The following is a 24,728-nucleotide window of genomic DNA, read 5'->3' as shown; positions in this document are numbered from 1 at the left end:
CTTTTTTATTTTCTCATTATATGTTTTACTTTTTTTATTATTTAAATGCCAAGTATTTCTTCTTGAGAATAAAACCATTTTTAAATTTTTACAATGCGCAAAAAGTTTAAAAATAATTTATGGAAAACAATCAGTTTCATCAAAAAAAGCAAAAAAAAAAAACATGAACTTTTATCTTCTCACGTCATTAATTCCATTTATTCCCTAACAACCTATACAAAATGATATACAATCTGAAAGCTTATTGTCTTAGCTCAAAACATATACATATATCGATCAGGTCTATGAGACATCTACAAAAAGAGCTAGAATTTTTTGAACTCGATCAAAAAAAGGAAAAAAAAAAACATTTATTTTTATGTCCTCACGTTATTTTATCAATTTTTTTCAATGACAACCTATAAAAAAGATTATACCATGTGAAAGCTTATTGTTTCACCTTTTATATGAGGCTTCAATCATATTCCTGAGATGCTTACAGAGGAGTAAGAGTTTTTTAAAGTCAACCATGTCGAAATTCCAGACTGAGATTACGGTACTTCCAACACTTGTGGCTGGTCATCGGCAACAGATCTCCACTGATGTTTTGAGGTTTTTCGCAAGTTTTTTGATTTAACATTCTGAAGCTTTTGCTTAGTGTACCGTTATGAGTGATATACCAAATGAAAGGTAATTGTATCAGGATGCGCATAAAATTTCTATCTACTCTAGATCAAAATTTATAACCTGTTGAATTTGAAAATTTTATTTTACCGTTATCTCAAAATTGTGTTTATATAAATGATTGAAATTTTCCTGGTTATGATCTATCATTGCTCTGTATACTTTCTCTAACTGTTGAAGAAAAAAGATAAAAATCAAAAACGATGAAAATCGATTATAAACGGTCAAAAAAACTGTTTTTTAAAAACTTGTTTCTTCCGTTATTCAGTCAAAAATTAATCAATCACTTCAATTTTTTGCACAAGTATGTGTATAAGCCTTACATGCCCTATAAGTTTAAAATTTTTTGAACGCTCCAAAAAAAAAGCAAAAAATCAAAAACTACCCAAAAATACCCCTAAAAAACAAGGTGTTTTTCAAAAATTCATATTTCGAAACGCAGAGTGTTGGAAAAAACTCCGTATCAGTCACCTAAATTTGTTTCCCTTATATTTCACTTGGCATCTTTAGAATTGTCAAAAAAATGTCCTTTACCCAAAATCATCATTTTGTCATAGCCCCAACACTTGTGCAAATTGCAAACAAAACGTTATAGCTTAGAATTTTTTCTTAAATGCAGTTATTCTTAAATTAGTCTCATCTATCTATAGCAAAAAAACAAATCTCTATAACTTCGCGTTTAGATTTTAGCCTTAATTTCATCTTTCCGTTTTACCCCTGTTTACAATATTAAATGACGGAATTTTTAAAAATCCTTCATTTGGGTTAAGTTTTAGGTTATTATCTTTCAAATAAGCTATAGAAGATTTTTGTGTCTCTAATAGTTTATTTTTAATTTTTAATTGAAATTTTTTGCCGCACTGCGAAAGTGCGAGTGTGTAACGTTAGAAAATGGCGTCACTTTTTTGTGGTGGCTGCCATGGTTCATCGATTTATAAGACGTTATCAACTCAAAAACTGTTACTTTAGAAATAAAAACTGAATTAAATTCTGTTAAAAAAACACATAATCTACACATACTATGAAAATTTGTTTAGATAGCACTGACCATTTGACGAAAATTTTGACGAAAAAAGCAAAAAAATATATATATATACCACTCTTTTGAGTGCACTACCTTTAAAACGATAAGTGTTACTAAAGCATATCTTCAGCCATTTTGTGGAAAACGTTATAGTTAGTGTTAAAAATATATGTCAAAAAACTCGTATTTTAGAAGCTAGGTACAAGAATTTAAAATTTTTGAATTTTGGCCAAATCAAAATTTTTTTTTTCTTTTTGAAAGACCACTTTAACAAAAAACAAAAAACGTAGTTATATTAAGAAGCAGAAGCACATTATCTACATGTTCTTCAAAGACATTATATACCAGTTCTTCAAAGACAACTTTTCGATAGGACTTATCGTTTAAGAGTAGTAAGCAAAAAACCGATATTTTCGACTTTTGAAACATTTTATAACCTCTTAGAAAAATAATAAAATAATCTCTTAGAAAAAAAGTGTCATAACATTTTTTTTTTTTTTTTTTTTTTTGTGACGGGAGGAAATCCTCAAAAGACACTTGGCAGTATTCGACACCAAGTAGTGTGGGACTCTTAACCACTAAAACCACCTCTTTATCAGGACCAATCTTGAGAGATCGACATCAGATTTTTCTTTCTTAGCTTTGTAAAATCACTTTGAGGGAAGTTTAAACTTTTAATACTTTCCCATGTTTTTTTAGACCATAAGCTCATGAGGCTTGGTTCTTCTTAATCTCCGAACATGGTTTCTTGCATTCAAGACGGACACCATTTCAGAATTGGTATGACTTTGCCGTCTCTGATTATGCGATACAGCGTATTTTTTAACAACTTCTGTAACCGTTTCTATTTGTAAGTCGCAATGTAGATCGCTATTTCTTATGTACCAAGGTGCATTAACTATTCCACGAAGGATTTTGTTTTGGAATTTTTGGATGATTTCGGTATTTGTTCTTTGTACAGCCCCATAATTGGATACCATAGGTCCAAACAGGCTTTAGTACTTGATTATACAACATTATTTTGTTTTGGGTTGATAAATCAGAGTTGTTACCAAGTAACCAGTACATTTTTCTAAATTTCAAGTTTAGTTCTTCTCTTTTCTTTTTGATGTGCTCTTTCCACTTTAGCTTAGCATCCAAAGTCATTCCAAGGTATTTGGCCGTATTGGCGTAAGGTACAGCTTGATTATTAATGAATATTGGAATATTGTTTATCTTTTTATTTGTAAAGGAGATGGCACATTTTTCTATGGAGCTTGGGCCCAGTGTGTTCACTAACGAAATTGGTATCAAATGAAAGGTGACGGTAAGCACATTACGTGGGTAAAATATTTTCAAATTCGTTAGTGGGGTTTTGGAGATATTTGAGTTTGAAGTTTCGGATTTCACAATCAAGATTTCAGCTAATCTTTCGAACAATTAATCGTAGAATGCGTAATAATGGGTTTACAGAAATAATATTGGTATCAAATGAAAGGTATTTCTCTTGTCTATAAATCTGTATCAAAAGTTTTTTTGTTTGTTAAAAAAAAATAATACATATTAGGTATTTACTTCTCAAAATTTGATTTTAAGCGAGGCATTTGGCACATCGAAATATCAAAATATTCAGTGGTGACATGCACTTTTTTTTGGAATTTTTCGATAGCTTAATGTGTTACCTTTAATTCTATATATAAAATAGTTCTATAAAACATACAAAAACCTTATAATAAGCAAAATACACAAAAAACGCGCTTAAATATGCCTATTAAATAATAAGAATAGAAACTATAGTTCAGTCAATGGGGAAAAATCTGGAAAAAGCTATGACGTCAGCTAAGTTTGAATGCAGTATTAAAGAGGGGTTTATCCCAAGTACAAATCTCAGATTGCGTATTGTTTGGTCTTGTGGGGCGACCGCCATTTTGAAAAACGCATTTGTCTCAATATCTCGAGAAAGACTAGTCGGACAGAAAACTAGAGAGGACTTTTTAGATTGGAAATTAATTAATCTTTCTTTTCCTAGGACATCATTTTTCTCTAGGAGTTATACTTTCAGAGTAAGAGAACCGCAAAGTATCTCATTCTCAGTAATTCCGCACTTAACTCTAAGGGTTGTTTAAAATATTTAAAATATAAAAAAACATACAATTTGCGGTACTGTAACTCTGAAATTATAACTCCTAGAGAAAAATGATGTCCTTTATATGTGAAGATTTTGTTTCATTGAGTTTGATACGCCATTTTTCGGTCCAATCTCTGACTGTGTCGACGGCATTTTGTAGTTTTACTGCTGCCTTAGAGACACATTTGTCGGGTACCAAAATTGCGGTATCATCTGCAAAAGTAACCATTATGGTATGATTACCAACTGGGATATCCCTTGTATATAGTAAATACAGGGTAGGACCTAGGACACTTCCTTGTGGTACACCGGCTTCTATTTTCTTCAATTCCCTCATGCCAAACCTTGTCAAAATGCTTGAGCAACATCTAAGAAAATAGCTGAACATACTTGTTTTTCTTCTAATGCTTTTTCTATTACATCCGTTATTCTATGAACACGATAGACCGTTGAATGTTTATTTCTAAAGCCAAACTGATGATTTGGGATTAACCTTCTTTCTTCTATGATTTTGCTAAGTCTCTTCAGAAGCAGTTTTTCAAAAACTTTTGCCATAATTGGTATAAGCGATATTGGTCTGTAAGACGTCACTTCTGTAGGTGGCTTACCTTGCTTGGGTATGACAATAACTTCAGCAATTTTCCAATGGTGTGGGACATACCGTTGCTTAAGGCATACATTTATTATATATTGGAGTTTTATGAAGGCTTTAAATGGCATTTCTTTCATAACCTGGGCAGTAATTAGATCGTAACCTGGTGATTTTTTATTTGATAGTTTATGTAAACACAAACTTTTTATTTCTTTTAATCTTACAATTGGTATTTCACTTTCATCTATCTTATCAACAAACTGTAAGCTATTTTCAGCCGCGTTTGTTGGGTATGGCTTAAAAACATTCGCAAGATGCTCCGCCCGCGAAAAGGTTAGCTTTGGCTTTTGGGTTACCGATCCATTTCCCATCTTGAGATTTCAAGGGCGAATATTGTAACTGCGGTCTTTTCAGGCGCTTGGCTGCTTTCCATAGCGAAAAATCGATTGAAGCATCAGTCGTTAAATTCTTTAGGAATGTACTGAGTGAATCACTTTTGAATTTATAAATTTGTTTTTTAAGATTGTTGCTTATAAGGTTAAACGTTGTTTTATCATCTGGAAATCTAGTATTTTGCCATTTTCTTCGAGCTCTTCTTTTCTCTATTATCAACTCTCTTATCTCTAAAGGATATTTTATTTCATTTTGTCTTCTATTAGAAAATGTTGGAGTACTTTCTTCAGCGGCCTGTTGCACATTAGCAATAAATTGTTCCACTTCATGGTCAATTTGCTCGATTGTATCCATGGGAGATCTTAAATTTATAAAACTTAAAAGCCTTTCTCTAAAATCACTCCAGTTTGTTTTCTTATTTACAAGCTTTGGATTACTTTTTTCTATTACTTCCGATTCACTTAGTTTTAGAATCACTGGAGTATGATCTGATGACAAGTCATAATTACCTTCGACACAAATGTGATTTCGTTTGATTCCTTTAGCTACGAAAAAGTCAATAAGGTCTGGTATTTTGTTAGTATCGGAAGGCCAGTAAGTAGGCGACCTGGAGGAATAGAATTCGCAATTGTATTTACGGCCTGCTTGGAAAAGTCTTTTGCCTTTTGTTGATATAAGTCTTGAACCCCAATGGGTGTGTTTCGCATTGAAGTCTCCACCAACAAGAAAGTTATGCCCAAGAAGATTTAATAGATCTGTATAGTCATCTTCTGTCGGGGAGCGCCTTGGTGGGCAGTATATAGCTGCTATCTTAAACTCTTTCTTTTTCATACCAATACTAATAGTTGTTACTTGCATATTTTCATTAGTAAGCTTGGTTTCTTCATAATGTTTTAAGCTTTCTTTTATAAGAATCGCCGATCCACCTCTTGCCTTGTCAGCTGGATGTGGAGCGTGGTAACATGAATAGTGTTCTATTACATTATCTAGACTTTGCTCATTGGAGAAGTGAGTTTCGGACACCAGGCAAATATCTATATGTTCTAGATCTAAAAAGATTTTTAATTCGGATAAGTGTTGTAAAAGACCGTTTGCATTCCATGTAGCGATTTTAAGTGTTCTGTCCATCATTGTTTTTTAAAAGCGACTTTTTCGCTTAACTGTTTGATATTCAAATCCTGTTTATCAATTCTTTGGAGAATGAGTTGTAGCATTTCTTTTATGGAAGTCTCTTCATTCTTCCGCACATTTTTTAGAATCTGAGAATAGGCTTTATTTTCATCGCTTTTACTTTGAACAGCTTTTTTAGGCGGTTCATTCTTAGTATTGTTTTCAGCAGTTAAATCGGTATTTACTGTTTTTCTGGGTTTGTCTCTAGCAGATGTATTTTTGATTCTGAACTCTTGGAATTTTTTGGCAACTGGGCAGCCTCTATAGCTTGCCGGGTGATAACCCTGGCACTTTACACAAGCAAACTCCCGGTTGCAGTAGTTTTGGGTATGACCAAAAGCTTGGCAACGTTTGCACTGCTGAACAACTTTAGATTTTCGGAGTGGTTCAATTTTAAATCTCCTCGACACTTTGTTTACTGTCAAAAGTTAGCATGAATAAAGGTAATAACCTCTTACTTGTCGTCGATTCTCCAGAGGAGTTTTTAATTGTCTCATTCTTAAATAGATTGACTGCATCAAGGGCTTGGAAGCCTTTTTGTACAAGATCTTCCACTACTTCCTCGGGAGAGCACGAGGAATGAAGACCTCTGGCTACTACTTTTATTGGCCTTGTAGCTTTGTTCACATATGAGTGCCATTGAATTTGGTGTTTGCTCAGTTCTTCAGTGACAGATCTATACTCGTCGGCTTCTTCGACTGTGACTTTCCAGTTGTCTTTGTTGTACGATGTGTATTTGCAAGCTTTTTTAGTACATTTTTCTATTATTTTCTTAAGATCTCCAAAAATTGGAAATCCTGAGATCATAATTTTTGGTGGCGTAATTTTTGCTGCCTTTAGCGTGAGAATTTGATTTAACAACAGCTACCACATTATTCGCTTCTTTAGTTTCTGTAAACAACTCCTTATTATTTTCGGTTTTAGAGCTTTTCTGATTTCTTGAACAAATCTCAGGCATCCCGTTTGGTTTACGTTTCTTTGTGATACGCTTATTTTTCTTTTTCTCAGTTTCAAACAAGAGCTCTTCTTCATCAGTTTGATATTCACGCTCAATATGTTTTGGACTTAACTGAAGCGTGGACTCTGAATCTTTTTTGTCAAGTAAGGAAACTTTCTCTTCGAGTTTTTTCACTTGCAGCTGAAGACTTTGAACTAGAACTTCAAGTTGTTTTCTTGCCACTATTTCAATTTGCCATTCTTCAAAGTAGTTCTTTGATTTTGATTAGTCTATCCCTTTGTCTTCGAGGAAACTCTGTTGATCTGTAATGTCGATCTCTTCATTTTTCTTGGTCCCTTTTTCGCTGTAAATTTGTTTGGGGGAGTTCTTTGCATCTTTGAACTCCGTCCCTCAATATTTATACCTAAGCAATAACACAGGTCGACAAAAATAAAAATATAATCACCCTTTCCCCTTCTAAGATTTGCTTTTGTAGTGTTGGGAGCAAAAATACAATTTTCATACCCTGTGAGCCTAACCCGAGTCTTATGAGCTGTAGTGCAAGAACCGTGCATTGTACAAAAAAACTGTTAAGGTATAAAATGTAGATAATTTAAAGCTCTACATTTTTGCCAAAGCACTTTATTCGACTTAAATTATAAGAAAAAAGTTATGATGAATACAAGGGTTTTTTGCTCCGAAAAACCCTGTTTTGTTGAGTTCAAACTGTAATATTTTTTTATCTAACTTCAACTTTGGCAACTTTTATACTTTTTCGAAAACTGCAATAGTGGGACAAGTTTTAAAAATAATAAACCAGAGTCACACAATACAAATTTTTGTCGTCTTAATGCTCTGCAGGGGCGGATCCAGGATTTTTTTCTGGGGGGGGGGGGGGGGCACAAGGGATGGATTGGCAAAAAAACAGCAATAACAGTTAGAAATAAAGTGAAGTATCATACGACTGACTAACAAGCAGAAAATTTTAACGACCCACAGTGGTCTAAAACCTGGCCAAAAATATTTAGGCACATTTCCCACATCAAATAGGTACCAAATGACCAAAAAGTTATTGGGAAGGAAAAATTTTCATTTTCTTGTTACAGTAAAAACCACTTAAGTGCTTACCCACTTACCCCTGGATTAGCCGGGAGAAAAAAAATATAAAAAATCTGAAAATGCACTTACAATCCTGTGCTATATTAAAGTTAGTAATCTATTCTTTATTTTATTTTTTGACTTAAGTTGTTTCATCAAATAGTTTTTGAGAAATTAAGTTTTAAAGATGAAATTTTGAAAAAAAAAATGTTTATGTTTTTTAATTGATTTTTTATAAAATTTGGCAATATTATCCACATAATTATAATATTATTTAATGATCTAGTAGTTTTTAGTCATATACTAAAGACTTCAATCTAATAAATATTAAAGTTCCTAAGAATAACAAAAAAACTGAATCATACTTTTTTGCTGGGAAACCCAGTTTTGTTTTTTTTTTATTTGCATTAACCTTTTGTAACCCAAGGTCGTAAATTTAAAAATTAATAAGTCAATCGAATGGCCTTTATCTTTAATAAAACACGTATTTTTTAAAAATTCAATAAAGTCATTATTTACTTAGTTATTTTGATATTTAGGGAGTAAAAAAAAGTTTAAATAATTTATTTTTATATAAAAATGCAAAAATTCAGGCAAAAAACTATCTAATATTAATTTTTAGGCACTTTCCTAAAATCCAAAAATAAAATAAAATAAAATAAACTAATGAAAACTTTTTTTTTTCTGAATTTCGTAGTTTTTACACAAATTAGCTTATTTTCAAAAAAAAGCCCAACTTTTAACATTAACTGTCAATTAAAAACTATTGGTGCTATTTATTAGAAATTTGAAGTAGGTACTATTTCGATAAAGCAATACTTAAAGATTATATTAGAAGCTTCAAAAGAAAAAAAATAGTTTGTAGAGCTTTTATGCAATCTTTTTCGGTTTGTTACAGAAATGTCACATGGGGCTACAAGGGGTTAAATTGTTTTATATCTCAAGAATATTGTGTTCAAATTGTAGGTCTCTTGCAGCCAAATTGACCAAGTTCTGAGTATTTTAATACTTCCCTTAGGAACGTTTTAGTCTTTTAGTCCAGAGTTCAAAACTTTAAATCGTTATCCCCACAACTAATGTTATCAACGCCGGTGCTCCTCAAAACTACTGCACCGATTCTTTTGAAATTTGAAACACTATTTTTTTTTACATATTTTTAAAGGTATCCCTGGAGAAATTTTCTCAATAAAATAATATTTATAAAAATCTATAAGTAAGGGTCGCTTTTGAGGAGTTTTTTTCAAGGGGTCTTTATTTTCGGGGTGCAAACTTGGCAAACTTCTAAAATGCAAGTTTGTTCTACATATCCAGCAGTTCTATAATATATAGTTTATGCAATGTTGTGGCGTGTTCCGCTATTTTGAAAACACTAATGTTAAAAAAAACAACGAGAAAAGTGGACATTTTTTAACCCCTCCGTATGAAAAAATAGAGTTGCATATACAATTATTTTTTTTTTTTAGAATATCATTCAATGTCATTCGATGTCCATATCAAAATTTTTCACCAAAATCACTTTGAAAATTCACTTTTTCTTAAATCGAAAAAAAAATTCGTGTGTACCCAACAAATAGCCGTTTACTTATTTGTGAGGTGGAGCTTTTCATGGGAAAGGGATGCAACAAACAATAAAATTCGCATTTTCAGCCAGAAATAGACAAGAGTTTCACTCAAGTTCTTTGTGTTATTATTCATATATTTTAAAAACTCTTATAGTTTGATTTCCTTTAAGTATGAACTTTAAGTTCTGGGGGGGGGGGGGGGCACGTGCCCCCGTGCCCCCCCCTGGATCCGCCTATGATGCTCTGAAATAAAAGTAAGAAATTGAGTTTTTATGAAACTCGGAACTGTTAATTAATTTGCAGAAAAATGGCTTATGAAATAAGACATATTTTTATTTATTAATTGTGAAAGAATTGTAAGAAAAAAATCAATTATGGGCAGAGGAAGCAAAATACTGTTGCATAGTAGGGATTTTTCGAAATTTCACAAGAACTGTAATTATTTGGGATGTACAATTTTACAAGTTACCAAACTCTGAGAGATCTTAAGTAAGCCTATCAGCCCATTCCGTTTAATCCATTATTTTTTAGACACCCTGTATATGCAACAAAATAATAAGAAAAAACTATGCAAACAAATTAATTTAACTTTTCAATAAATAAAGAATTTCAATATGAACTAGTTTGGCTACAATTTGGATACAGTTTTTTGTGTAAGCAGTTTTTTTTGTATAGTAAAAATACCATCAGAGTGAATTACTTTTACAATAAATATTGAAAATAGAAGGTATCAAATGAAAATGATGCCTCAAGCTCCCATTTGATAAAAATTCGAACAAAACGAAAATTTCGATTTAATTTTTCTTTTCTCTTCTTAAATTTCCCTTTTTTTATTTTTCTGAATATGAATATGAAAACAGCATTAAAATGAAGAAAACAAAACAAAAATTAGCCAAATCGGTTAAGACGTTCTCGAGTTTTTGGCAAAATTACGCACGACAATTTTTGTAAAAGACAGATGTGGGATTGTCCACTATAAATTATTATATAATATTAAATAAAAAGAACTTATTTATTTTAAGTAATTATATTTATTAAAGAGATGTTCTCTCGTTGACGACCTGAATACGAATGATACATTATTAACAAATCTTGGCACAAGTCAAAGATAAGAAGTAGGTATCATACGATAAATGTTAACTGTGCAATGTTCTGCTTTATGCAAAACCGTTCATTGTATACACACACCAGATGTGTATACAATGTGGTGCACAAGTAATGCTACAATAATCCCCTTCGGCAAGATTTGCAAACTGGACTCTCAGACGTTTGGCAATATCTTTGGGCGATAAATGATTAGAAGGAGATGGTAAAAGAAACTCACCAGGTAATCTCAGCGGTTCACCAAAGACGATATCAGCTGGTGTGGCTTTTAAGTCATCCTTCCATGCTGTGCGGATGCCAAGCAAAACTATCGGCAGTGTGTCGATCCAAGATGAACTTTCATGGCACCGAATCGCGGCCTTTAACTGTTGGTGCAGGCGCTCGACCATGCCATTTGACTGTGGATGGAATGTGGTAGTATGAATATGTTTGCTGCCTAGTAGTTGACTATGGGCATTAAACAGCTGGCTCTCAAACTGAACTCCCTGATCGGTGGTTATCCGAAGTGGCACACCATAACGGCATATCCAACCAGCGAATAATTTTCCAGGCACGCATTTGGCTCCGGTGTCTTCTAATGGAAAAGCTTCAGGAAAACGAGAGAAGCGGTCGATGATCGTAAGGCAGTAGCGATATCCCCTTGATGGAACGTATGGTCCGGTTATGTCGACGTGAATGTGCTCGAATCTATGGGTTCGAACAGAGGGGAAATCGTTCACTGGTGACACAACGTGGCCAGAGATTTTATTTCGTTGGCATGCTAGACATGCACGAGACCAAAGGCGGCAATCTTTTCTCAGTCCGGGCCAGACATATCGCTGTGAAACCAGTTCAACTGACGCATTAGCTCCAGGATGGCTGACACTGTGAAGAGATGAAAAGATTTTCTGGCGACGGGCACAAAAGGGCGCAGTAATGGGCCATTTACATCGCAATAAATTGGTTGTTCACTTTCAGTAATACTCACAGGCTGGAGACGTAATGCGTCATGTGGTGGATTCCGTAGTCGCTTTTGTAGTTCGTTGTCATCAGCTTGTGCTTGCGCCAGGTCAACGAAGAGATAGCAGTAGCGATGGATTCAACACGTGACAAGTAGGGATGCAACATCGTTAAAAAAACATCGATGTTTGAATACATCGATGTTTTATTTACAACATCGATTTTAAAAAAACATCGGTTCTATCTTCGATACATCGATGTTTTCCCGATGTATTTTTGTTGGACATAAATACGTTCTACTGTATCTAAAGAACAAAATATTTATGTCTTATCTGTTTAAAACCCAAAAACCTAAGTTGAATTCAATTTTTAGGTACCACAAAACAGACAAATTTATCAACAAAATGAAACATATTTTCTTAATACGATTTTCGTTTTTATTTATATATAAATACCATCAATTCTAATCAAATGGAATCAATTTTTTTAACGTTCAGAGCTCTGAACGTAACTCACAAGCATGTCAATAATGGTTGCCATAGGCGTACACACCATTGGGCCAAGGGGGGCGGTGCCCCGAGGCCCCAACTGAAGCTAATGCCCTGACTGGAGACAATGCAGAGAAGGAAACTGTTATTATAAATAAAGTAGAAAAAATATTACCTCAGGGACCTCAAAAAATGCTACTAAAATAATCTAAGCGACCAACAAATAATACTTCTGGGGCCCCCAAAAAAAGAGAAAGGCGTATACATATCCTTTTTAAAAAAATGTCGAAATGGCCCCTTAAAATTAATATTGTCCCGGAGCCCCGGCAACTCAACGTAAGCCTCTGATGGTCGCGTTCTGATTTCTGAACACACAGAAACAGTCTTTTGAATGAAAACATTAAAAAAAAACTTTGAAGCTTTGAACACTAGACAAAAAAGATTGAGTTTGAGAGTTCAAGTTCTGTTATTATGCAAAAAAAGAAAAACGAGTAACAAAATGAACGATGTCGATGTTTTGCATCCCTAGTGACAAGGCGTCGGCTACAACATTGTCCTTGCCAGATACGTTTCGAATGTCGGTCGAAAATTGGCTGATGTAATCCAAACGTCGAAATTGCCATGGCGTGGCCTTATATGGATTTTGAGAGAATGCATGCAGAAGTGGCTTGTGATCTGTAAAGATCGTAACTGCACGCCTTTCCAGCAAGTGTCTAAATTTTCGAACTGCAGCGAAAATTGCATGTAGCTCCAGGTCGTAAGGGCTACGTTTACTCAGCGATGGTTGAAGTTTCTGGCTGAAGAATGCGAGGGGCTCCCAAATTGCATTTCTTCGTTGTTGAAGTACCGCACCTACGGCACTTAGAGAAGCATCGGTAAAAACAGCCCACGGCAATGTTGTGTCTGGATAGACCAGTAGGGTGGCGTTCCGAAGTTGCTCTTTACAAGCAACAAAAGCATCTTCACGTTCTTTAGTCCAGTTTATTTTGTCTGAACTTTTGACATCGGGACCTTGAAGACACTTGTGTGGAGGAGCTTGGCACGTTGCTGCATTTTTCTGAAATTTACGATAAAAATTAATTATGCCAAGGAACTCACGTAATTGTTTGACGGTCTCTGGTTGTCGAAAATTGACGATGGCTTCTACTCTATCTGGTGGCGGGCGGATTCCTTCAGTGGATACGTGATATCCAAGGAAATCAACCTCAGTTTGTCCAAAGCAGCATTTCGCAGTGTTGACCTCAACTCCATAGTCAGAAAGACGTTTAAAAAGAATGCGGAGGTGGTTTCGATGTTCATTTTCGTCTTTAGATGCAACCAAAATGTCGTCTATATACGGGAAAACAAAGTCGAGTTCCCTTGTCACCTCATCAATAAACCTTTGACAGGTTTGGGCTGCATTCCGAAGCAACCAAACGTTTTGATTTGCGACCCATTTGCTGCGTAAAGAGAATAGCCTATTTCTGGTCGACGACCTGTGGTAAGTTTTTTCGGATAGACGCAAAGATCAGCACCAGTGTCCACGAGAAAGTGGATTTTTGTAGCGCTGTCAGAAACGAAGAGGCGGTGTGATTTGAGTGAGGAGTCGTGTACCGCTATTATCGACTCCCTGCTCCGTTTCCCGAAAAGTTGCATGGAGAGCGGCAATTTGTAGCTAGCTCTCCCCATGTGGCGTGATACCAGCAAAGGCCGTTAGGTGATGGTGGTCGAGAACGGGATCGTGAACGGTTTCGTGGTTGGCTGAAAGCACGTGGATGTTGTTGAGTTGAATTTTTAATTGAACTTACCAGCTTGCTGATTACGCCTTCGAGTCTAGATAGCCGCGGTTCGAGTGGTGAAACATCTTGTTGTCTGGCAATAGAAGCGTCTACTGCTGCCACTTGTTGATTGGAAGACGAAATTTCCATAATATGGTCGGCGAGTGTGGCTAATTTATCCAATGATGTTTCTTGTTGTGTCGCTAGAATGCTTTGAACTCCAGTTGGGAGTCTGCTCAGCTACTTGGTTCGAAGAATACTAATTGGGACATTATCCACAAGACCTTTTAAATGCCGCAAAAATTGAGATGGCTTGCGATCACCCAAAATTTCTTTGTCCAGCAGCTGATGAAGTCTCGACTCCTGCGATGAAGTTAATCGCTCGATGAGAGCACCCTTTAACCTCATATACGGAATTGCTGCAGGTGGATGAAGAATAATGTCTTCCACCTCAGCGGCAGCAAAAGCATCCAGGTGGGAAGAAGCAAAGAAAAACTTGGTGGTCTCATCGGTTATACCAGCAAGATGAAATTGCCCTTCGAGTTGCGCAAACCACAGAGCTGGACGATCGGCATTAAATGCAGGTGGGCGGACGATGAAGCGCTGCATCGGTGTGGTATCAGATGATGGAGCTGGTGCTGGAGCTGGTGGAGGCGGTGGTGATGTGTTGTTGGCTGCGGCGTCGCTGGACGAAATTGTATCATTAGGCATGTTGACTTACGTAGGGGTCACCAATTGTGGGATTATCCACTATAAATTATTAATATTAAATAAAAAAAAACTTATTTACACTGAACCAAATCCTTACGTAAATACAACGAAAAAATTCGTTGAGCCAACGAAAATTTAATTAATTTTCAGCCGATGAAAAATTTAATTGGCTCAACGAAATGGCTTTCATACGTTAATGAAGAACTTCATCAATTAACGAAAACTTTGGTATTTTATTTTTGATCGAGAATTAATGAATTTTTACATCACTTTACGAATTTTTTTCATCAATTAACGTAAAATTTAATTAAAACTTTCGTAAGCTAACGAAGTTTTTCGTAAATTTTATGAATATTTTAATTAAATTACGAAAAAATATTCGTTAGCTAACAAAACTTTTCGTTGTATTCATTATTTTTTTAGTAGATTATTTTTACATTCTTCTCGTAGAATTACGAATTTTTTCGTTAACCTACGAATTTTTTCATTCATTTTTCTTTTTATAAATATTTAATTGGACCTGTTAAATCATTGATTTAATAGTCCAAACAAAAAATTGGCATTTATCCCGGTGGAACTCACTTGGACTCATCAGTTGACTGACTTATCGTGAGACACCTTGTCAATACGCAAATATTGTTTATACTCAGCCCAACTTACATAGATTTTTAAACAAAAACATAATGTGAACTATATCCAGCAAGATTCAATTTTTAATCATTAAAACAGAAATGCACCCAAGTCTACGATTTTTTTTTGTAAGGCAACGATTTTTTTTCGTTAACTGATGTATTTTTTCATAAGCCGATGTAATATTTCATTAGTATATGAAGAATTTATATAAGCTTATGAAGATTTTCGTTAGTTAATGTTGAATTTCATAAGTTAATGAATTTTTTCGTTACTTAATTAAAACTTTGATAAAGTAAGGAAAAAATTCTCATTTTTATTCTTTAAAATGAGTATGAAATTTTTCGTTAAGTGATGAATCTTTTCATTAAGTTGGATTTTTTGGCACTAGGTAGGGAGAAAAAGTGTATGAAACGTTTTCATTAATTGATGAAGGTTTTCATATTACGAAAAATTACATATTTTCGTTGAGCCAACGAAAGTTTCGTTGGGCCAACGAAAATGTAGTGTATGAAAGGATTTTCGTAATTTTACGAAATTTATTATTTTCTGTGTATTTTAAGTAATTATATTTATTAAAGAGATGTTCTCTCGTTGACGACCTGAATACGAATGATACATTATTAACAAATCTTGGCACAAGTCAAAGATAAGAAATAGGTATCATACGATAAATGTTAACTGTGTAATGTTCTGCTTTATGCAAAACCGTTCATTGTATACACACACCAGATGTGTATACAATGTGGTGCACAAGTAATGCTACAACAGATTTACTTGAAAACTGGAACTTGCTCTGCTGACCTCAAAAGCAAATTAAAAAAAAAAAAAAATATTTTCCAGATGAGTATCAATATATCTATCATAATTTCATAGTCACAACCCAAGCACAAATTTCGTGTTGACCTGTGTAATTGGTCCTCCCCAGAATCCATAGGACTGACCTCTAAAGAGAGTGGATTTACCAGTTTAACTGGATTGCCACCTGGGGCATTTAATCTAGTCGTTTTGTTCATTTTTTTAGTAAATTGCAAAACCAACAAGTCATCTATATACTTTTTTTTATAGCTTCTCCCGTTTCAAAGTTATATATGAAAAACCTACATTTTCGACATTAAAACTTGAATAACTTTTATGCACACATAGAACTTTTGGGGACTTTTGACAATTTACTTTAATCGACATTTAAATGCTCTGTACCAATTTTCAGCTCTATGTGAATTATTTCTGGGTTTGCCCTTTTTTATGTTTTGTTTTGTCTGGACTAATGAGAAAGATAGATTATAGATTTTGTGTACCTGCATACATAATGTGTTGGTTTACTTCGTTGATTGCTTGTGAAGTTTATCATGTGCGCGGTGTTCGTTCAACTGGTGATTAAACTATTTGGTTTTGATCAAGTTGTGTGACTTTAGGAACTCGGAAATCACTTTAAAAAAAAAATAACAATGGATACGTTTTCGAGATATAATTTATAAGTTTCTTGTCTTTTTTTTTAGCATACTTAGTATTCGGGCTATATCTTGAGTAATAAACAACAAATCTGTATTGTATCAAAACACTTAAAAAAAATCGACTTTTTAAAGGAAAAAAATTGAATACGGCTAAAATTGGATAAAATATGGACTTTTAAAATCTACTGTTTTTGGTCTCTTTAAGCTATTTTTCTTTAACACGTGTTTTAAAAAATGGTGATTAGCAGTGGTTTTATTGTATGCATTCGTTATTCAGCATGGTTTCCTAAAAGGAAGATATACAACGACGAATCTTTCTCAATTCGTCTCGACAACGCTGTGCGCTCTAGAAAAAGGTTATGAAGTCGATGTCATAACAAACGGCTTTAGCAAGGCGTTTGATAAGATTAGCCATCAAATCATTTATTTAAAATTAAAAGCCTTAGGTTTCCCACCATCTTTTATTACTTGGGTTAAGTCCTACTTAGAAAATCGTGTTTATAACGTTATTTTCAGATGTGCTGTGTCCAATCCCATCTTTGCCACGTCAGGTGTTCCTCAGGGCAGTCATCTTGGACCTCTTTTATTTATTTTAGCCATAAATGATGTAACCAGTATTATAACCAACTCCGAACTTACTATATATGCAGATGATATAAAGATCATTAAGGTAATCTCTTCCTCATTTGATTCTTCTTTTCTTCAAGAAGACTTAGGTCCATTTTCTTCACTCGGAGTTGAACAAAACTTGAGAATTTTTATATTAAAAATTCTCAAGTTATGTTCAACTCCGAGTGAAGAAAATGGACCTTAAATTCTTTTCTTATATGGTGTGAACATAATTTCTTAGAAGTAAATGTGAACAAATGCCAATCAATGACTTTTTCCCGCAAACGTCTACCATCCCCTCCTAGAATTTATCACTTTCGAAATGATATCATTCCCGTTGTTACCTCAATTCGTGATCTCGAGATTGTATGTGACAAAGAGCTCAATTTTCGGGCTCACATTGATCAAATTATTGCGAAAGCAAACTCATCCCTTGGTTTTATCAAGCGCTGGTCAAAAGAATTTTCCAATCCCTATGTAACCAAGACCTTGTACATCACTTTCGTTCGACCTATTCTTGAGTATGGAAGTCAGGTCTGGTCCCCCTATCAAATAACCCAATCCCTCAGAATTGAAGCAGTGCAGCGTAGGTTCCTCCGTTTTGCTTTACGTAGTTTTCCATGGTCAGACCCTCTTATCTTGCCCCCTTACGAAAATCGTCTTCTTTTAATTGATCTACCTACCCTTGCCAGGCACCGTGAGATAGCAGACATTCTTTTCGTAAATCAAATTATTACCGGTACCATCGATTCCCCAAAACTCCTTGAGTTGTTTTCCATAAATACAAACCCACGCAACCTTAGATCAGTCCCCTTTTTTCGTCTCCCCACTCATCGCACCAACTATGGTCATTTTAACCCTATCACTAGAATGCTACGCCTTGCCAATAGTGCACATAATATCCTCGACTTTAATAAGAGCCTATCATCCCTTCGAAAGGAACTATATGTCTCCTTACCTTAACCTCTAATTAATTTGATTATTTTTTTGTTGTCATTAAAATTTTTGTTTTTTGACCTGTACATAATGTATATATATAATATTAATTTTATTTGTATTTATATTTTTATATTTTTAGTTTGTTATTATTATTATTTTTATTGTTATTCATATATATTGTTTCGCTTGAATTAAGTCAGATAAATAAATTTAAAATTACTTCCTTATCATTATAACCATAAAACCACTTAATGCAAACATATTTGCAAAATTTAGAAAATATTAAAACAAATACTAAATCTATTTTCATTTGAAACATTTTGTAAAATTAGAAAATAGTTTTGGGATTTAGGATAAACGATATCATATGAGATAGTGTTTTAGAAAATAAAGTATAAATTGATAAACATAAAAACATACAAAACTCCTAATTACAACTTGTAAAATGTGTTAAAGAAAAATGGCTCAAAGAGACCAAAAACAGTAGATTTTGAAAGTCCATATTTTATCTAATTTCAGCCGTATTCAATTTTTGTGACCATTATGTTGAAAGATAAAGTATTTTCTTTTCTCCGTTACATGTTCAATATCTATAAATGCTTAAAGGATAAAAATAGACTATTTAGTAAAAACACCAAAAATGTCATGTTTTTCTCTTTTTCGAATAGTAGGTCTGTTTGGGTACTGCCTAAAACAGAAATATTTCAACTTTTTTCAACATTTCCAGCCCAATTTCTGTTTGGGTATTGGAAATTGTGCATTTTTTCACAAAAAAGATGGCCGCGAGAGAGAAAAAATTTCCCCTTCGTGCGAATTTCTGCCCCAAAAATTTCTTCGGACAAAAATCTGAAATCTGTCAAAAGGTAGTGCTTTCTCTTTTTTTCTTATTTGTGCGACAAGTACAACAAAAATAAAACAAACTACAAACATGGCAGTGTGGCTTTGTGTTGTGTTTTTAATTTTATTTATCGCGTTTTAGTGGTGTACCTAATAATCAAAATAAATAAGTGTTTTTATGAAAAAAATAATAAAAAAGTGTTTCAAAAATAATACAAAGTTGTTTTAAATTTTTTGTGTCTTTATTTATTTTTTTTTCAATTGGTGTTGTTGTTTACATTTGTTGTTGTTAAAAAAAGCAGAAAATTTTGTCAAAAAGTGTTTGGGTACTTTTGCTCAATTTTTTTTCTCTGGGAGGATTTCATCCACACTCCTCAAAATTTGACAGGTTTCATATTTTTGTTCAAAAAGAACCCAAACAGACCTAGTTTTTCATTAGTTTTTTACAATATTTTAATTTTAAATTTTTTTTAAAGGAAATTTATTTAAAAATAATCATATCTTTATAACTTATTCATAGATTTTTAATCTTTGCCAGAAAGTGCACCACACATACAAAATATAAAACTATGAGGAATCGCAAGATTTTATTAAACTAGTGTAATTGTCGAAAACACAACGATTGTTGAACGTTGGCACTACTGTGTTTATGGACACAAAAGTAAGTTCCAGATATATTTGTAGTTAACTGACTACGGTAACGATACCGATAAGAGATGCGATATGTGACAAATTGAATGTATCACTTCAATTCGTATCTCATACATCGGATTTAATATTGAAACTGGAATCGCATCGTTACTCGTATGATTCGTATCTCGTATGTTTCGTTACTTTACGACCATACAAAAGGGACACACCCTATTACCCAATGATGAAGCTAGGGATCTTATTTAAATAAACAAAAGTTTCAGAACTTGCAGGGACCTCGAATATCTGAGTTCCCTCTAAATCTATAAGATATACGAAAAAATTTTTCGTTAACCATAACACATTATTGTGAAATCCTCTAAAATAAAATGATCTGGAAGGCTTGGGGGGGATCTTGTGCCTCCTAAGCCCCCCTATTCCTTTCCCCTTAATACGCCACTGGCGATGAGGCTGGTGAGGAGTTCGCTTCGCCCAATTCCTTATACAGTTAAGACAAAAATAAAAATTGGAACGAAAAACCACACATATTTGAAGCCTAGATTTGCAGCATTCAAATGAGCAACAAATAAAAAAAAGGATTTTACTAACCCTCATAAATCAATGATAGCATTCATAAACATATTATGTCACATTATGTCATTTGCCATCCCTTTTGCTTTAGATAAAAGCAATAAAAGATAGATGTGGCTGCCCTGTTATTGGATCATCTGCAAACTCTGCAACTTTTACTTACACCAGGGCCAGATTTAGGGCGGGTCAACCGGAGCTACAGCCACGGGCTCCCACAAAATAGGGGCCCCCACAAAATAAAAAAAAAAACAAAGAACCTGCATCATTAGCTGCATTCCTTTGGGAACATTTATCTACTGCTTAGTACTTAAAACTACTTTGAACTTCTTTTGCAATATTGAAAAAGAAGTTCAAAGCAGCTTTAAGTACCAAGCAGTGGATAAATATTAATTCCCAAAGGAACGCAGCTCTTGTCGTCATAAAAAATAAAATGTATAACTGGGTTGCTCAAAGTTTTAATTTTTGTTCATAATATTTGTTTAAAACTATGAGAAAACATGTAAAATTCGTTCTTCAAAGCCAGGAAACAACATCTTAAGTGAATTTTACCACAAAAAAGAATGATGCAAAAAATATTTTTTTGTTTTGTGGACAGTTTGAAATAAATTCAATTTTATCGGTTTGTACTTCAAAATAAAAAAAAGAAAATTATATGTATTTCCAATCCAAAAATTTCAAATCTTTTTAGAAAGCTCACCTCAACGTACGTAAAGAAAAAAACCTAGTATGAGAGTTTTTTTTTCTGAAAGTATCAGCAATTCAAAAAACTATCTTAAATTTCAGAAATTCCCGTTTTTAACTGGAAGCCTCCAAACTTACTCACAAAGTAATTCGAAATATGTAAGATATCCAGTCAAAATGAGATTTGTAATTAATCTCTTTTATGAATAAGGTGTAAAGCATATAATATCCAAAGTTTTCACAGTCTGGTTTACGCTTTCAAAGAGGAAAGAAGTTAATAAGAGTGATCAGTATAATCTTGCTTTCTATATTTTTCATCTACAATGGAAGAACAGGCGCAGTTATTGTGGAATAAACTTTTATTCGACGAAACTAAGAAATTAGCTAATGTTTCACCAGGCCGTAAATTTTTAATAATTGAAAGATCTGAACAAAATATGAACATGGAAAAAGTTTCACCCTTTTTGTTAAAAAAAATAATTTCTCTTGTTTGTGGTGACGTTCTAAAGTGTGTGAAAATTAAAAATGGAACTGTCCTAGTATACACTAAAGACTTACAACAAGCTAACAAACTCATCAAATTGACGAATTTAGATTCAAACATTTTAATTAAAATATCAGAACATCCAACCCTAAACAATGTGAAAGGTGTTATCTTATGCCCTGATTTTAATTATATGGACAAAAATTATATTCTGTATAATTTAAGTAATCAAAATGTCATCGATATAAGACGCATGAAGCAAAAAAATAAATCAACAGGTGTCTTAGAAGACAGCAGTCTGTACACAATAATTTTTTCTACCTCATGTATTCCCGAATACATCGACATTGGCTATATGAGAGCAAAAGTGCGACCTTATATACCTTTCCCACTTAGATGCATGAATTGTCTGCATTTTGGTCATATCGCAGTTGTTTGCAGATTAACAAAAACCTGTTCTAATTGTTCCGAGAAATTCCACTTAAAAGATGAGGAAAAATGCAAAAAAAACAAGTAAATGTGTGAACTGTCTTGGCTGTCATCATGCTTTTTCAAGGCTATGCCCAATCTTCATTAAAGAGAAGGAAATTCAGCGCATAAGAGTATTAGAAAAAGTAGACATAAGAGAAGCTAAAAAACTATACCATGAGAGAAATCCGCTCTCTTTTGTTCGATCATAGCTTTCAACCTATCGCTCAGAGAAAATACAACTGGAACCACTAGAGAATCAAGAAACAAGCAGAATACAACAGATGACATCACATTCTGAAGCAAGTTCACAATCAACAACAACACCCATGGATATGTGTACCAGCTCTTCACCAACAACAACAAAACGTCCCATAAAGTCATCAGACGAAAATTCTTTGGACGTCCCTATAAAGAAAATTATTACTAAAGATCAAGGTACTTTTAAAATATTTCCTACTAAGCTATCGAACAGAGCAAAGCGTAACCTTAAAAATACAAATAAAAAAAATATCAAAAATAACACCAACGATAACTATAGTCTATCCAGTGACTTACACTCAGAATCAGAATTTATATAATTATGAATAACTTAAATATAATTCAATGGAATTGTGATGGCTTCTATAGTCATTATAATGAATTTCAACTTCTTACCAGTAAATAATTATAAGCCTTTAGTTTGTAGCATACAAGAAACTAAATTTAAAATTGATCACGATCCAAAACTCAAAAATTATAAAATATTTTATAAAAATCTCAATTCCAATACTATTTCACATGGTGGTGTTGCCTTACTCGTGAGAGATTCCTTTTGTTGTGAAAAACTAGATTTACAAACCAATCTTCAAGCTGTGGCAATACGAATGTTTTTTCCTATTAAATTTATTATTTGTAACATATATTTACCCGGATCTGAAAATATTTCTCAATTTGATATGGAAAATATTATTAACCAATTTGACAGCCCTTTTTTTACTATTGGGAGATTTTAATTCCCACAATAATTTGTGGGGATCTGTAAAAATAGATAGAAGGGGAAAAATGATTGAAGGTATATTAAATAGTTATCAATTAAGTCTCCTAAATAATGGCGATCCTACACATTTCAGTCTAGCCTATAAAACCTATAGTTGTATTGACCTAACAATTGTTTCACCTATTTTAGAAAATTATTTCGAATGGTTTGTTTGTAATGATTTGCACAGTAGCGATCATTTCACTATCATAATACCCATCATAGATAGTACAAATGGAGATGACAAACGTAAACAATTTTTGGTTAAAAAAGCAAACTGGGACATTTACAGACAAAATTTATCCTTAGATTTTCAGAACATCGATTTTGATGACATTGATCAACATGAAAATTTCATACGTACAAATATTCTCGAAGCAGCTAACAAGTCTATCCCGCTGTCACTTTCTCACCCCCCTACAAACAAAAAGGTTCCTTGGTGGAACAGTGAAATTAAAATTATTTAAAAAAAAAGGAAAAAATTACTCAGAGTTTATAATAGAACACTAAACCTAACCGATTTCAAAAACTTTATATCAGCTAAATATAAGGCAAGACAAATGACTCGTTTGTTTAAAAAAAATCTTGGGAGGAGTACATAAGTACAATAACTAGCCGGACACCGTCCTCAGAAGTTTTTAGAAAAATAAGAAATATGAACGGAAAAATAAAATCTACAGCTATTACATCTATTATATCCAACAATCAAATATTAACAAATAAGAAAGACATTACGGAAGAATTTTCGAAAATTTTCTCTGAAAACTCTAATTCACAAAACTACAGCACAGATTTTTTAAGTCATAAAATTCATATCGAATCAGTCAGTTTGAATATCCCTTCAAACCAAACAGATATTTGTAACCGACCATTTTCTTTTCAAGAACTTCAAAACGCTATTTCAGAATGCAAGGGATCTTCTGCAGGCCCTGACATGATTCATTATGACATGATAAAAAATATGAACACTTTTGACCTTTCCGGTGCCGTGAAATAACGCCGAGCGAAATAACGCCGAATTCCAAAATTCGGCGTTATTTCACTTTCAAAAGCGAAATAAGGCCGAATTTCAACATTCGGGCTTATTTCACAATGACAAAGTGAAATAACGCCGATTCGGCATTATTTCACTTTTTCGGTGAGGCAAATCCTGCTAAGTGGAGCTTAGGAAAAATTGCAATGTAACCACCTGTAGTCAGTTTGGTATTGAAATGCCATATTCTTGGCAAAGGGACATAAGGCCCATGGACATAACAGCCACTTAATATTTGTGGACTTAAGTCCCAATTGAGTGAGACATAAGTTCCAAATTAATTGTCAAACTCAGGTTGGACATAAGACCCACAAATAAAAGATGGACGTTATGTCTCACTAACGAAGAATTCACAAATTATAAAATTATTTCCCAACTGGATTTGGGATAGTTACAAAATTCGATTTTGCACTTATGTCCCACCCTATTGGCACATACGCCTATCCAATAGTGTATCCAAAGCAGGACAGCATGTCCCCAGCCTACAAACATACTTCACTATTTATACGCCTAAGTCCTGTTTGTGTTATAACTTAGCAAACGCGAAGCGGAAAAAAATTTGCTTACATGAGAATATATTTAATTTTCGGAACCCAAACGCGAAGCGGAAAAAAATTTTGCCCACGGGAGAATCAATTTTGAGGTGTGAAAATAAAAATTCGCGCGAATTTTTATTTTCACACCTCAAAATTGATTCTCCCGTGGGCAAAATTTTTTTCCGCTTCGCGTTTGGGTTCCGAAAATCAAATATATTCTCATGTAAGCAAATTTTTTTCCGCTTTGCCTTCCACCAATTAAAACAGGTGGGA

This window comes from Episyrphus balteatus, chromosome 4 (assembly GCF_945859705.1).
Source record: "Episyrphus balteatus chromosome 4, idEpiBalt1.1, whole genome shotgun sequence".
Taxonomy (NCBI): Eukaryota; Metazoa; Arthropoda; class Insecta; order Diptera; family Syrphidae; genus Episyrphus; species Episyrphus balteatus.
Note: the sequence above shows the minus strand (reverse complement) of the source record.